Source organism: Medicago truncatula, chromosome 6 (genome assembly GCF_003473485.1).
Source record: "Medicago truncatula cultivar Jemalong A17 chromosome 6, MtrunA17r5.0-ANR, whole genome shotgun sequence".
Classification (NCBI taxonomy): Eukaryota; Viridiplantae; Streptophyta; class Magnoliopsida; order Fabales; family Fabaceae; genus Medicago; species Medicago truncatula.
In genome coordinates this window covers 23,120,061-23,135,431 of record NC_053047.1, presented here as the reverse complement: position 1 = coordinate 23,135,431, position 15,371 = coordinate 23,120,061, and the positions used below count along the sequence as shown (strand labels likewise).

Sequence of the window (15,371 nt, the reverse complement as noted above, 5' to 3'; positions counted from 1 at the left end):
TTCCTTCCATAAGCTAATTTGGGAAATTTTGCTTGTGATCTCAACAATGGTCTTGCATGTAATCTAATGATGATGGTTATGATTTCTATTGGTGTTTAGAAACAAAACCAGAAGTGGAGGAATAAGCAATAAGCTGATGTTGAGGTTTGGCAATTGTAGAAGCTTAAGCAAAAGTTAGTGAGTGGGTACTGATGAACAAATGGAGAGTTGAAGCTTGGGCAAGAGATTAGTTGTAATTGTTGTATTTTCAGATTCAACACTAAATTCCCTTCAATTCGGATACAAGTTTCGTACGATTCGGAATAGGAATGAATTCGGTAAACATGTTCGAAATTTGGTAAATTCTGCTGGATTTTGTTTACGGGTTTTGGGACTGGGCTTCGCTAAAATGGTAAGAACTCTCTCTCTGTAACTCCGAATCAGGTGGTTCTTGTTTCTATGGTTAGCTAACGAAATTTCCGTCGTTTGGTCAAGTATTGAGGTCTGGAGGTAACTTTGAAGTACGGGATCTGATACTAGAATTGTGCAGAATCTGGGTTAGCACTCATGTGAGGAAGATTGTTGTTTGTGTTGCATCTTGAACACCTTGCAGCAAGCTTGAGCAAGCGAGCAGCAGATAGGGGTTTGTTAGCTTGTTGGAACTTGAAGCTTGGAATGGAAGCATAGCATATCATGGTGAGTTCTTAGATAGTTTAACCTACCTTTGGGTTGTGTAATCTTAGCAAGAAAACATGAATTTAGTTGAGTTTAGTTTAGTAAGAATTTTAGTACCCAATGCCAAATCTTGTTGATTATGTGTTAATATTGCCATGCTAACGATTCTTGATGTTTATACATGCTGCTAGAAGGTATTGTGCATTGCAGGAACAAGTTTTGAGATGTTTGGGGTGAAAATTCGAGTGCTGCATTTCAGGACCCGAAGAAATTCTCTATTAGCGATATATTTAGCTAATAGCAAAATCTCCCAGAAGAAACTCACCATTGGCGAAATGGGTCTGCCTTCCCATTTTGCCAATTGGCTTGTGGATTCTTAGGGGGGCCTGTGGTGCCGTTCGATACTTTTTATTGCAATGTTTTCCAGCTATAAAACCCATAGACATCATTGAAGCAACGCACATTACAACGAACGATTCTCGAAATGAAAATCATGGCAAAATTAGCATATATTTCAAGAATGGCCAAGAGAGTTTAAGCATGTTATTCTGGTAACGATGAACTAAGAGTGGGGTTAAAGCATAGAACCTCGACATAGATCGTCAAGAAACTAGAATGTTAGCTAGAACCCTAAGCAAGTTAAGTTATGATTAAGTAAGTAAGTACTAAGACAAATTATCATATATGGTCAAGACCATAAAGTAAGATGTAGGTGTCATGTCTTTCCGTTATCCACGCCAAGGGGGATACGAGAGGTTCTCGCCAGGGGAACGGGATACGCTCCGCAAGGTAGGCCCACACGTCACTGAGGGAGTCCGATGTACCTTAGCTAGGTTTTCATCGGTCAAGTAAGGGATTGTACTCGGGGTTACTCCACCGATACACTCCGTAAAATGAACTTAGATAATATTTTTTGTTCAACGCTAACCGCTAACATAATGAATGAACATGATTATGAATATGATTATGATATGTTTCAAGAAAAGAACAAGCTTATCCAATAGAACAAGTTAGGATGAGGTACTGTCGACGGCCTTCGTAACTCCCAGATCATCTAGTTTAGGAGCATGTCATGAATAAGTTATGTTTAGACCTTGAAGTGTTTAGCGTATCTCGATAGAGCGGTCCTAGGTTCGCTTGACTGCCATGACATGTAGAATGTAAGACAAGCCTTATGACTTATGATACAAAGAACCTTATGACGGCTCTAGTATACACGACCGTCTGGGTAAGCAAGCTCCGCACGCGTTTAATCAACCGTCAGGTTGTATTGTAGACACGTGGTGACCCTAGGATTCCCCCGAGGTTACCTATAGCCTAGGATTAGGTAGAACTCACTGAGACATTTATGTCTCATCCCAATCCTTATTTGTTTCAGATCAGCAGGTTGTGTCAAATATACACATCTCAAAAATGGTTGTTTATTAAATAGTGAATATAAATAATATTTTATTAAATTTGACTAAAAATTGTAAGGTTCACCTTCAGACTTGGTTAGTATATTATGCAGCCTATAACTTGATGTGTTATTTGAACAACCATTTAGTTGACAATTTATTTGACAACTTGACAAACCTATAGATTTACAAAGGAAAAAATAAGTATTGAGACAAAAAGTCAAAACATTATTACTAGATATGCCAGATACTCCCTCCGTTCTAATATATAAGAAAAATTTACTTTTTAAGTACATTTATTTAATGATGTATTGGTCCGTATTATGAACCATATACATCATTAAATAAATGAATCTAAAAAGTCAATTTTGCTTATATTTAAACACGGAGGGAGTATATGGTAACTACTAACTTCATGAATTAAACTCAACTCAAATTTTAAGAGACATTAATAAGCATACACAATAATTGTTAGAAAGATAAATAGTATATGAAAGATATGTTGTTTACTCGTCTGAACAGTTTCCTCCATTAATGCATTTATTGAACTGATCTACAAACCCTTCCTAGTTTCTTCATCTCTGAAATTCGACTCCAGTATTTGCAGCAAAGCTGTTGTTTTTGCCCATGCAAGTGTCTCTAGAGACCTCTCAGGCTCAAATATGCTGGCCGCTGCTACATGATAAGCAAACAACATACTCTCTTTGCTCAATCCAAACCCTTCTAGTTCTGATTCCATTTACCACCTAATATTGCAATGCATCATTAGTTATTGCTTTCATTGAGTGAAGCATTTTAGAGAGTATTTCGTGGTTACTACCCTTACCTTTGGATTTCTTCTTTCCATTCATCATAATGCATTGCTTGACAATTGTTGTAATCCAACTTTGCAAGCTCAAGATAAACATCATTGGTCATGTACGGCATCCTATCAAAATAAATAGAAAAATAGAAGCATATAGTATTAAACCCTAAATCTTTTTGGTAGTGAAGACTCTATTACTTAGTTTTAAGCTATAAGGTAAAGGTGAAATTGTTTTGCAGTCAATGATCTGAGTCAGCACGTTCAATGTAAAGTTAAGATTCTTACCTGTAAAGGGTCTTGCCAATCCAAACATCATTTTCACCACCGTAATCTGGGTAAGCTAGCATACCATGACATCCAGAGCATAACCCACAGCTGTAGAGTGTTTGCTACAATGTAAATGGGCTAAAATTATCAACATAAATTTATCAATTCTCAATGTATTTTTCTTGTTTTTTTTACTGTATACACCGGTAGGAAATGTCTGCAATAAACTCTGAGACTTTTTTTCCTTCAAAATATGGTTAAAAATACCCTCGTCTTTATTATGAGAAGAAGATGAAGACAGGGGTAAAAATTGCATTTCCCGAATGGATGACGATGATATTTTTGTCCATTCTCATGCTATTTTTCTAATTTGATGACGTGGCAGTGATTAAGTTGGTCAAAGGACGAAATTTTAAATGATTAAACAATGCAAGGGTAAATTGCTAGGATTAGCGATTACAGGGATTAATTTTTAAATGACGTCTAATTGCAAGGACGAAACACATCATTAAGACTAAAATTTATATGGTCTCATTATTTTGAAAATGAGTCATACATAATTCAGTGGAATTCACATGAACTTAATTAGAAGTATACGTGCAAACGCCAAAAAAAACACAATTTTCTTTGGATTCACCCATCCAGACGTGAGAAAAAACTTTTTCCGTCCGAATGTGTACTTCCGATGGGTTTGGATTTTAAGAATTATGGGGAAATATGCTCCCATAAACTTTGAAATCAGTAAGAATGAAATTAGAGCTCACCTTGCCAGGTAAATCATTGGTTATGATCCATTTATCTAAGAGCTCATTAGCAGCACGTTTCTTTGTTAAATACTTGGCTGAAAAATTCTTGGCATCTTCAAGAATCTTCTCTTCAAATAGCACTTGAGAATCTATATATAGATTGAACATGCCAGTAACAGTTTGATGAAACTTACATATCCGACTTCTCGAAAATGAACAACCCACTTTATAGTTTTAGTGAAGTACTAATTAATCAATTATTGATGACAACATTAATAATTGATAGTATTCGCGCATACATAATAAATTATTTTCAAATTGAAATATCAACCTTAATTTCTCATTTTACTCTTTATAAGTTGGTGAAATCTAAGAATTTACCGGGTGAAACTTGGTGACCATGCAACCTTAGGATTCTAAATCCCATTGCTGTATCATTTATATCTTGAACCTCCGAATTTCTCGCCCAGCAAATACCTTTCTTAGTCCAATATCTAAAATTTTCAAATTACATTTGTCAAGCCAATATCTAAAATTTTCAAATTACATTTATCAAGTGAATAATCATATAGAAAGGCGGTGCATTTGGTACATTTTCAGCATATATATATCATAAATATATGTGTTCTCACATTCATACTTTTTTTTTCAACTATTTGCAAATTGTAATCCACTTATCATATATGTACCTTGACACATAATTCACAGACTCCCTGATCTCTTGTTGAAAATATCTCAAAATTCCAAGGCGTTCGAGCCGATCCACAACCCACATGTGTTCATATAAGTCCACAGGAAAGACATTTGGATAAATATTTTATCATTTTAAAACACATACTTCAAATTTTATTAATGGATAAGTTTATTATATAATTTAAAATAAACTGAGGTAAACACTCCGACACCCCTAGAGTTTTGTTTGTTATGTACCCATCATCCAACCATTCATTATTTAAACAGAAAATTCAAATTTTTGGTTAATTTTACGTAAGGTCTACCGATACACAAAGAAATTTAAAGTTATTTAAAAATTTACCTTAAATTAATTAAAAAAAACTATTATATTCCATCTAATCCTTGTTACAAGAAAAAAACATCAATATCAATGATACTATTAATTCAAATACTAGTAAACACTACTCCACTTGCACTAGAATAATAATGGATGCATGGGGATTAAGCTAACCACCAACTCATTTGTTCTATTTCTCAATTTTAAATTCAAATACTAGCAAACACTACTCCACTTGGAAATATAGATAGTTGTACAGAAGGTTAAAGTAGTAAAATAGTTGCGGTGTGGCAGGTTTCGTTACCCGAGTTTGACTAAATTTGGGTGCAAAGTGAAATAGTGAGGGGATTCAAAATGATAAAACTACATGCTTATCGGTTCAAATTTATAAAATCCAGGGGATGCAATTTCAACCCCTAAAGTATGTAAATTTGAACCGATAAGCATGTAGTTTTATCATTTTGAATTCCCTCACTATTTCACTTTGCACCCAAATTTAGTCAAACTCGCGTTATAAAATATGTCACACCGCAACTGTTTTACTGCTTTAACCTATTGTACATGTGCCTATATTTCCAAATGAAGTAGTGTTTGCTAGTATTTGAATTTAAAATGGATGAGAAATAGAACATATGAGTTCATGGCTAGCTTAATCCTCATGCATACATTATTATTCCAGCGTAAGTGGAGTAGTGTTTGCTAGTATTTCAATTAATAGGTTCATTGATATTGATGTTTTTTTTTCTTCTAACAAGGATTAAAGGGAATATAATAGTTTTTTTCTAATTAGTTTAAGGTAAACTTTTAACTAACTTGAAATTTCTCTGTGTCGGTAGACCGAACATAAAATTTACCAAAATTTTGAATTTAGTTTTAAATAACAAAATAAATATAAAATAGAATATAACATTGAATGGTTGGATGATGGGTACATAACCAATAAAACTCTAGGGGTGTTTGAGTGTTTACTTTAATTTATTTGTCATGCATGTTTAAATTATATAATATAACGTCCATTAATAAAATTAGAAGTATGTTTTAAAATGATGAAATATTTATTCAACAATCTCATAACATGAAATCGCATTTAAGACAATTATAGAGTATGTACATAATTTTTAAATATATATTATATTTAGGGTGATAAAGAGTGCATATTCCATAACTAATTAAATACTTATAATTTTTCCATATTATGTATAGAATTACCCTTTTGACAAATCTGAGGGTGCATATTCCATGATCTCAATGCTATAACACAAACGAAAGTATTGACAATCCATTCAAGAGAAGATGGAAACTGTGGTGTATTTTCATCATTAACATTTTTTATTAGAGCAACCCCAGCTGTATCATAAAGCTGATATGGTTATCTCTCCATCTTCCATTATCCCTAACATCAATTTCACTGCATTTACCCGCTTCCTAATCTCCTTTGTCACCAAAACCTTCAAAGTAAATTGATAGCTAAGTACATTTATCTTTCTTGATTTTATGTCAGAAGTAAAATATTAGTTTGCCTCTAATTACTATGACCATCCCCTCACAAAAGAATTAATGTAAGAGAATTTTTGAAATAATAAAATTAATTATGCATATAATAAGAGTATGAACTATGAAAGAAAACTAAAATTACCACGGGACTAAAATAAGAGATGAGAAAAGAAGAACAAAATACACAATATTTTTTGAAAGGAAAGCACTCGACAAATAAGGAAAGCGTAGAAGAATTTTTACTAAGTGGAAACCTTTTGCGAGAAACTATTTTTATTCTTTCACTTTTAACAATTGGTTACTGCTTTGGTGTGGAATACATCTTTGTAACAGCCCGGTTTTCGTTAGATTTATTTTAATTATTTTTATTGTGTGTCTATATGTGCTTGTGTATGATTGTTTATCATTGGGTGCATTTTAATGGGTTTTCGTGTTAGAAGGGTAATTTAGTCATTTTAGACTCAGGGGTATTTTGGTCATTTTGTGAGTAAGGGTAAATTAGTAATTTATAGTGAGGATTATTTTTAGTATTTTACTGTTGAGTAACCGTTGCTAGTATTTTACCGTTAAGTGATCATTAATAGAAACATTTTAGAATTGAGTTGGAGTGGGTTAAGTCCACTAGGGTGTTAGGGTTAAGCTCATTAAGAGAATAGAATATATAAGACTTGTCTTAAGAGAAAATATCACACAATTTTTAATTACATAGATATTTTGAGAGAGGTAGAGAGAGAAAGTGAAGGAAAAGAGGAAAAAGGGGTTAGAGAGAAGATGAGCTTGAAGATTCAAGAGTTGGAGAGAACCTAGGAGCTAAAGTGAAGCTTGGGCTAGGAATTGATGATAATTAAGGTAAGGGGGTTAGAATTAAATTATAATCATTTTTAGTTTAAATTTTCAATTGTTGTATGAATAAGTGCTTAAATGAGTAATTGATTAATTGTTTATTATTGTTAGAATTCGTGCTCCAATTATGATGTTATGTTTGAATGCATGAAGTTGTTGATAATTGAATTGTTGTTGGTGAAATTTCATGTTCAAAGTATGAGAAAGTGATATATGTTGAATTATACTCAAATTGATTAATTATGCTATGTTGTTGTTGAATTGTGATAAGATTCATGTTCAATTGAAGTTGTTGTTGGTAAGTAATGTTGTTGATGATGATTCATGGCTTGGATGTTCATAAATCATGATTTGATGATGAGAAATAAGTTGTTGTTGTTGTTGGTTTGGTGAAAATGGGTTGAGTTGTTGAATTATGTTAAAATGTCAATTGTTGTTATGTTTGATGTGTTCTTGAGAGCCATTTTGAGTACTATGACCTGTAAACAAACTTTGGAAACATATTTGGGAATTGGGAGATCAAAATTGGGGATTTTGGGTGAAAAAAGGGAGGAACTCGAGAGTTTTTGTGCAGAGCTGATGACTGGACGCTTAAGCGTGCAATCACAGTAGCTACTGGAACTTGCACGCTTAGGGAGCCAATCCGAGCTTTGTAAAATGATTATTTCAACTTGTTTAACTACTGTTTGAACCCCTAAACCTACTGGAACTTGTTTAGCTCATTCAAATTTGGGATTTTCTGTTTTGGGTTGAAACTTGGAGAATTTTGGAAATTCCGGATTTTGTTAAATTGAACTTTTATGAAATGAATAAGATTACAAGTTAAACCTACATCTCATATAGACTTAGGTAAGACTTGTAACGTTAGTCAAACATCTTAATCATGTTAAACATGAATTTCGGCTGGGAATGTGAAAAATGTTAACTTGGGTTTTATCATACTTTTTTTTGATAAACTAGGAGAGTGGACACATCATCAAGAGACGTCATCGACATCCCAACTAGGTTGGCACCCCGAGATACCTCCATCCTATACCGGTACACTCAAGAAAATTTTATTAAAAAGAAGGAAAAAAGTAATTACTTAAGCTATTCTTTGAACTAATGTTTAATGGTTTGTAAATGGCTTAAGCTCTTGATTACATGATTGATTAAGATTGTTTGGTGAGTTTTCAAACTTTATATTGTTACCTTACTTGAGAGTTATGAAGGTTGGCCGTTTGCCACTTGATATGGTTTTATCGGAAAAGATTCTTTTAAGTCAATTATCTTATGACTAAGTGAAGATGTGTGAATGAATTGTTATATGTTGGATATGATATTTATCATAAGATGTTGTATGTTCTCTTACTTGGAATATGAGAAATATTTGGAGTGGTGAAACTATATGATGTAGTTGATGTTGAATGATATTGATGATTATTGATGATTATGGTGATAACTTGATGATGACTCTTATTTGAATTATGACTTAAATGTTGTGTGGACGTAAATACTTGATAATGCAATGGTTGTGGAGATGATCAATATATTTGGAAGTTTTCCTTTATATTTTTGTGAAAATTATGAGGTGATATTGCATTGTCGAGTCTTTGCTTGTATGTCCATGCATCATAGTCATGTTGAGTCTTGTAGCTGTAAAAGAGTTGAGCTCTTTTACTTCGGTGATTATGTAAGATGGGTGTGAATTCTTACATACGATGTTTTTGTTGCATCGAAGATGACTACCTTGAGGTTATTTTTGGTACCACATGCATATATGTGTCGAACTAGGTGCATATCATGTTGACATGAGTCTTATTTGTTGCATGTGAATGATGATTTTTGATGATACGTGTGTTTGATGAATACATGCTTGTGATATTTGGAATTGATTGGTTGATGAATTATGTCATAATTGAATATGTGATTTGATGAATTTGTGCATTGGTGAAATTATTGAATGATGTGATTTATGTGGATTGTGTATATGTACATTGGTGGATTTTGTCGATGGTTGTAAGCAAATGATCTATTCTCTAATTGCACATCTTGCTTACTTGTGCTTATACACTTGATGAATCTACTCGATGATAAATGTTTTGGTAATAGTGATGAGGTGAGAATTGTATATGTGTATATACATATATGTTTTTGTGATTCCTTTGATAATGATAATTACTTGTTTATAACTTTGAAATGTATTGTTGAGTTATGTATTCAAAATGAAGAATAATGTGAGTATTCCTTTCTTGATTGTTGTTGATGAATGATGAGCTTATGTCGATGACTTGATTAGTGATTGAACATGTTGCTATGCTATATTAGTAATTTGATTGCTTGAAATGTTATGATGGGGGATAAAAATCATGTGATGCTAGTATTCTAGGAGGGATGGTTATGTATATGTGTTATGCATGAATCCTTGAATGCTTATATTTGTTTATGTTGATTATGATTGATGTAATACTTATGTGTGATTGACCGCCTACCTGTCTGTATGGATGGGTAGATATTGTGCAGGATTAGTTGCTTTGGTGAGTTGCTTGGTGGTTGCTTGGATAGCGGGAGCTATCTCCACTATCGTGTCTTAGAGTCTAGGATAGGCTCTGATCTAGGTGTCTGTTTTGATTATCTAGATTATCTGTTTTGGATTTATTCATGTTTGGAGATTTACCCATTTGTCGGGACTTGGAGGATTTTTATGATTATGTATTTTGATATCATGGCATGTATGCTTGAAGTATATGGTTTATATCCGCTGCAACTGTTGAGAATTTTATACATGCATGTTGTTTTGGTTATTGTATGATGATGTAGCGTTTATTTCTTGAATATATGTATTATCCGCGTGTTTTATCGCTTTAATAGAAATAGGGCGGTACAATCTTCACATTGGCATTGTCTATTTATGAGGCACCAATTGGTTAACCCATACTACTTTCATTTATAACACCATATGCATGATGCATCTTTCAAATTTTATTTTCAACAAAAGTGGATTTATCATTCATAATCTCCTATTTAAAGCTATTTATGTCAGCTTTTAAAATCTTTGTATGTTGTTAACTTCTTATTAGTACATTATTAATATGACATATGAGGATTGACATCAAATAAACTTATCAACATTAATTTACTTTGTCATCACACTTTCTAGATAAATCTTTATTGCGAATCTATTCATGTCCACACTTCCTTCCTCTACTACTTCACAAACGTAGTGATATTGTACACATAATGTTATACAAGATATATTTCAGGTCTCCATAAAGAGATTTTAAGTAAAAAAAAAATATTTTATAAACATGAAAAAAAGTGTTCAATTGTTAATATAAGAGATGGATTAGTAGTGATAACATACCTGATGAACAGATGTGTCCTCTTTGTTATCCATCTCCAGAGTCTCGACCCATTCGATAGAAGGCACGTTATCTTGAGAAACTTCATTAACATATTTTGCTAAATAGAGTCATCACATTAATTTTAATATTTCATTTTAAAAATTAATTACTTCAAAGATAATGTGTGAAAATATGAATCTATTCTCAAAATCCAAGTAAAATGTATATCACCTTGAGAGCGTATTGAACGAAATCTGTCAAAATTCTGTTTTCCTACGATGATTCGGAGGGGATGTATACCTATACAAATATTCAGTAAATTAATCACTAAAAATTTAAAAGATATATTTAATTATAGCAAAAAAATTATTGAGAAAAATAATAATTAGAGGTCAGTAGTTTTATTGAAAATATATCATCTTTTTTCATTGAGTTACTAACACAACATATGTGTTAGACGAGAGAGAAGATGAATAGTATAAAGTTAAAATATAACAATGGATTGAGATTCAAATATACTAATATTGAGATGTATATATAGCTATTCGTTCTTATAGACAGTCATACATAAATATATATTTTTTATATCAAATTTGTAAAATATTAGACGTCAATGGTTTTATTGAAAATTTATCATATTTTTTCCTTGAGTTCCTAACACAGCATGTGTTAGATGAGAGAGAAGATGATATAGTGATTGATTGAGATTGAGATGTATATATAGACATTCATTCTTATAGGCGGTCATACATAAATATATATTTTTTATATCAAATTTGTACAATATTTGAGTCATATAAACACAAACATTTTGTGTACTTCTAATTAAGTTTTAATTAGTTTGATTTTCCAACAAAAGCTTTTAGGATAATATAGACCACAAATTATCTACAAACGATAACTTCTTCAGACAAATTTCGTAGTTTGACTATTCTTAAAAAAAAAATGTTATTGGATTAGTTTAACTGTCAAGGTGTATATTATTAACCATCAAATTAATCCAACAATCATTGTTTTGATATGGAGACCAAAGTGGTTGATAAGTATTAATCAATGGCAAGAAAATATGTTGTATACACCATATCAAACTAAAAAATTGATAGCATCATTTCACCTCCAATATAATAACTTTAATTTATTTTAAAATATCTAACAAGACAAATCGTTGAAAATAAGAATTTAATTAAGATTGAAAAGAAAAACATATATACTAATATACCTCTCAAAGAATGATATGATTGTTGACGGATAAATTGAAAGGATAGTGGAACTTGAAAATATGTGTCAAGCAAAATGATGGAGGCGAGAGACTAAGGAAGAAGGAAATCTGCGAAGTCATTATGCATTATTTTTTTGTTTTACTAATGATGCACTGGTTCTTATGATTTACAATGATTTTAAAGTATATATGTGATTGTTATAAATAACATGAAGGAAATGAAACTAAGTGATATTAAATTTGTTTTTGGATTCGCCTCAAAATTATTGGTTCATGCATTTTTTTTTTGTTATATACCTTAATTTGATAAAGATTTTTTTGTTACAATGTTTTAGCAAAGGTTTGACTATATGACTATAAAATGATATATCTTAATTTGGTAAAGATTTTTTTTTTGGTACTATGTTTTAGCAAAGGTTTGACTATATGAATATAAAACTATATATCGTAATTTGGTAAAGATTTTTTTGGATACAATGTTTTAGTAAAGGTTTGACAGTTATAATTGTATACATTCATTGAATCTGAATTAATATAGTATCATATAAAATAAATTATATTGTCAAACAATCACATATAATTTTAAGTATAGATTTTATATTATTATGATTAAATTAAAATATTTTTAACAATTTGATAATTATAATTTATTGGAGATAAATTTTTTTTTACAATAATGACGAAAAAAATGGACGTGACGAGTTTATTTCATAAGTGATTCTTAATCAACCATGATACTTGATTTTTGTGTGGGCTAAATTTTTAATATTGAGATTTGTTAACAAATTCCCTTTTAGCTATAAATGGTTAAAAATATTTTAGTCTCTAACTAATAAATTATTTGTTACTTAGTCAATATTGCAGGTCTTGCATTTTGAATGTGTGAAAGTATCCATTTTTATTTGGTCTTTGTTTATTATTATTTTTTTTTTAAGATTGTATTATAATAAGCAAACTAGTATTTAGAAATTATAAATTTCCTCTCTCAAAAAATAGAATTTTTTTTTTTTGAAAGAAAAAAAAAATAGAATTGATAAATTTATAAATTATGTTTTGAAATATATATAGTCAGGATCCGTTGATACTAAATTTTAACCATTGATTTCTTTTAATCCAAAGGTTAATAATTGAAAACTTAAAAGTATCATGTATCATATTTAATGTGATTTTCATTTCCTAATTTGTTCCGCCGGATTCTCTCCCTTCTCATAATGAGATTGTACCGAATTCAAATGTGTGATTTATTTAGATGTACTGGAATCGGTTTGAGTTCAAGTATGATTTTTTTGTTTGAGAGTTCGTATGGCTTTCAATTCATTGACATATCAATTGCCTTAACTATGCCAATTTGCAAGGAATTCAAGTATTCAATTTCCAATTGAATTCAATCTGAATTGATGGAAGCAATTGACGTTTTTTTCACTTGATCAGAAATAAGAAAGGAAATAAGAAATACAATGATGAAAACTTGTGAAAAAATGGTACACAAAAAAATTATCATGATAAAATGGTTTGGAAATTGATAATAAGAGAAAGAGAGTAGAAACAAATAGAGGAATAAAGAGATAGAAGAAGATGAAGGGGATGAAGAAAGAGGAGAGGGTCATGGCTGAAAATTAGGAAATCGTGATCTCAAAGAGAGAGAACTGATGAAACAAATTAGGAAATGAAAATTGTTAAAAGATATACTACATGATACTCTTAAGTGGTTCACATGATATTCTAAATGAACAGATACAAACCATCAGATCAAAACAAATCAACGGTTAAGATCTGGTGTCAACGGATCCATTGACACTTAGTGATCAGCATGTATCTGTGGTGGTTAATATTTTAACATAAATATATTGAAATAATCACATGAAAAATATGCATAAAATTTCCTCCATCGTAAATCCATTCGATTAAAAAAATTGTGTAAGTACGTAATTTCATTTCAACCTAAATGTGGGGTATTGTAAAAAATAAACTTGGTATTAGTCGATTTCGACTTGATCAATTAAGTGCTAACATATGACACAATCGATTAATATGTCATTGAAATATACACTCAATTGATTTAACGACTAAGCCAAGTGCTGGTATTTTTACTCGCTAAGTACACGTTTCTAAGTACACATTTCTTTTTCTTTAGTTTTTTCTTGCTTTGTACACTGATTATCTATCGTTTGTACGTGCCCCATTTCCTGTTCTATAATATTGACTCATTCATTACATTTAATTAATTTAATAATGACATAAGATAAAAACTAAGAGGACTTGTTACATGTGCACACATTAAAAAAAATGAAAGCCAATTCTACTCAAGTAATGCTTTAATATGGTAACTATTAGTACATAAAGCAAAGCAATTGAATGAAGACCAAGTCATATTTCTTTATCATAATAATAGGTGTTATACCCTGATTTTGGACCTAAAAATACTCGTTCAAATTTCTTTTCTAACACCGATATTTGTCAATTCGCTGTTGTTTTACTACGAACCTTTACTCTCTTTTCATCTGCATATTTTACTGTCTCTGTCTCAAAGTACATTCAAGCATGATTTTCTTGCATAAAACTATCCAAAGTGTTTTTCTTGCATCACAAGTCATTTGAAAACTCTCTGAATCATTGCATTACTTTTCTTGCATTTTATTTCAAAAAATCCTACAAAAAGGGTATTTTGGTCATTTCTTGCAGTGGAACCCATTTTAGTCCCTGTGTTTGTCTCTGAGTCTTTTCAACCTGTCTGTACAAATCACTGTTGAGTTTTTGTTTAAAAAAAACCATTTCAAAAAAATTGCATCTGAGTCAGTTTGAGTCAGTTTAGTCCCTAGGGGCATTTTGGTCTTTTCTTGTCAAAATTTCGGCAGAGAGGTATTTTAAAATACCTCATTTTTGTAATTGGTTCATTTTAGTCCTTTTGTTGATTTTATTTTTGGTTTCACTTTACGTTTTTTTCCAAATTACCAATTTTAGTCCAATTTTATTTTAATTACATTTTAGTCCCTCAAACAATTTCCAGAATTGCACTTTAGTTCAAAAATTTTTAAAATTGCATTTTTAGTCCATTTTTCTTATTTACAGTCCAGTCCTCATTTTTTTTACATTTTGTAGAAAGGTCCTTAAAGTCAAAAGTCCAAGGCAGAGTCAAACAAAGTCTAATTCCAGGTGGCATTACCCCATTGGTCCAGGATCACACATGGCAGCCTATAAAAGGTGCACAGTGCCACACAGACCCACAGATCACACGCCACATCACAAACAGATTCAGATTTTCTCTCTCTTTTCTGTTAGATCAAAACTCAGAGAACACCAAGAACACAAGAACATTCATAAAACCCTAAATCTCCAGAATCACAATTGAATACCAAATTCAGTGAATTTTTCTTGTAATTCTCAGAGATTCATCACTGAATCTTCATCATTGAATCGGTTTCCTTCGCAATTCAAGGTGCGAATTCGCCATTGGCAAACTCAAGCACCGATCACGAAGGAATCAGTGAGAAGAAGAAGAGAAAGAAGACGAAGAAGATTGAACCAGCGAAGAAGAAGAAGAACCGATTTATTTTCGGATTCAAATCCAAAAAATCAACAAACAGAATCAAGTTCAAGTGTTTCTGGAGATC

General features: G+C 31.4%; 1 pseudogene; it reads right to left on the bottom strand.

Annotated features, from left to right (window-relative positions):
• Positions 1–2,549: 2,549 nt before the first annotated feature.
• LOC120576050 (ent-copalyl diphosphate synthase, chloroplastic-like) lies at positions 2,550–4,680 on the bottom strand (annotated as a pseudogene).
• Positions 4,681–15,371: the final 10,691 nt, after the last annotated feature.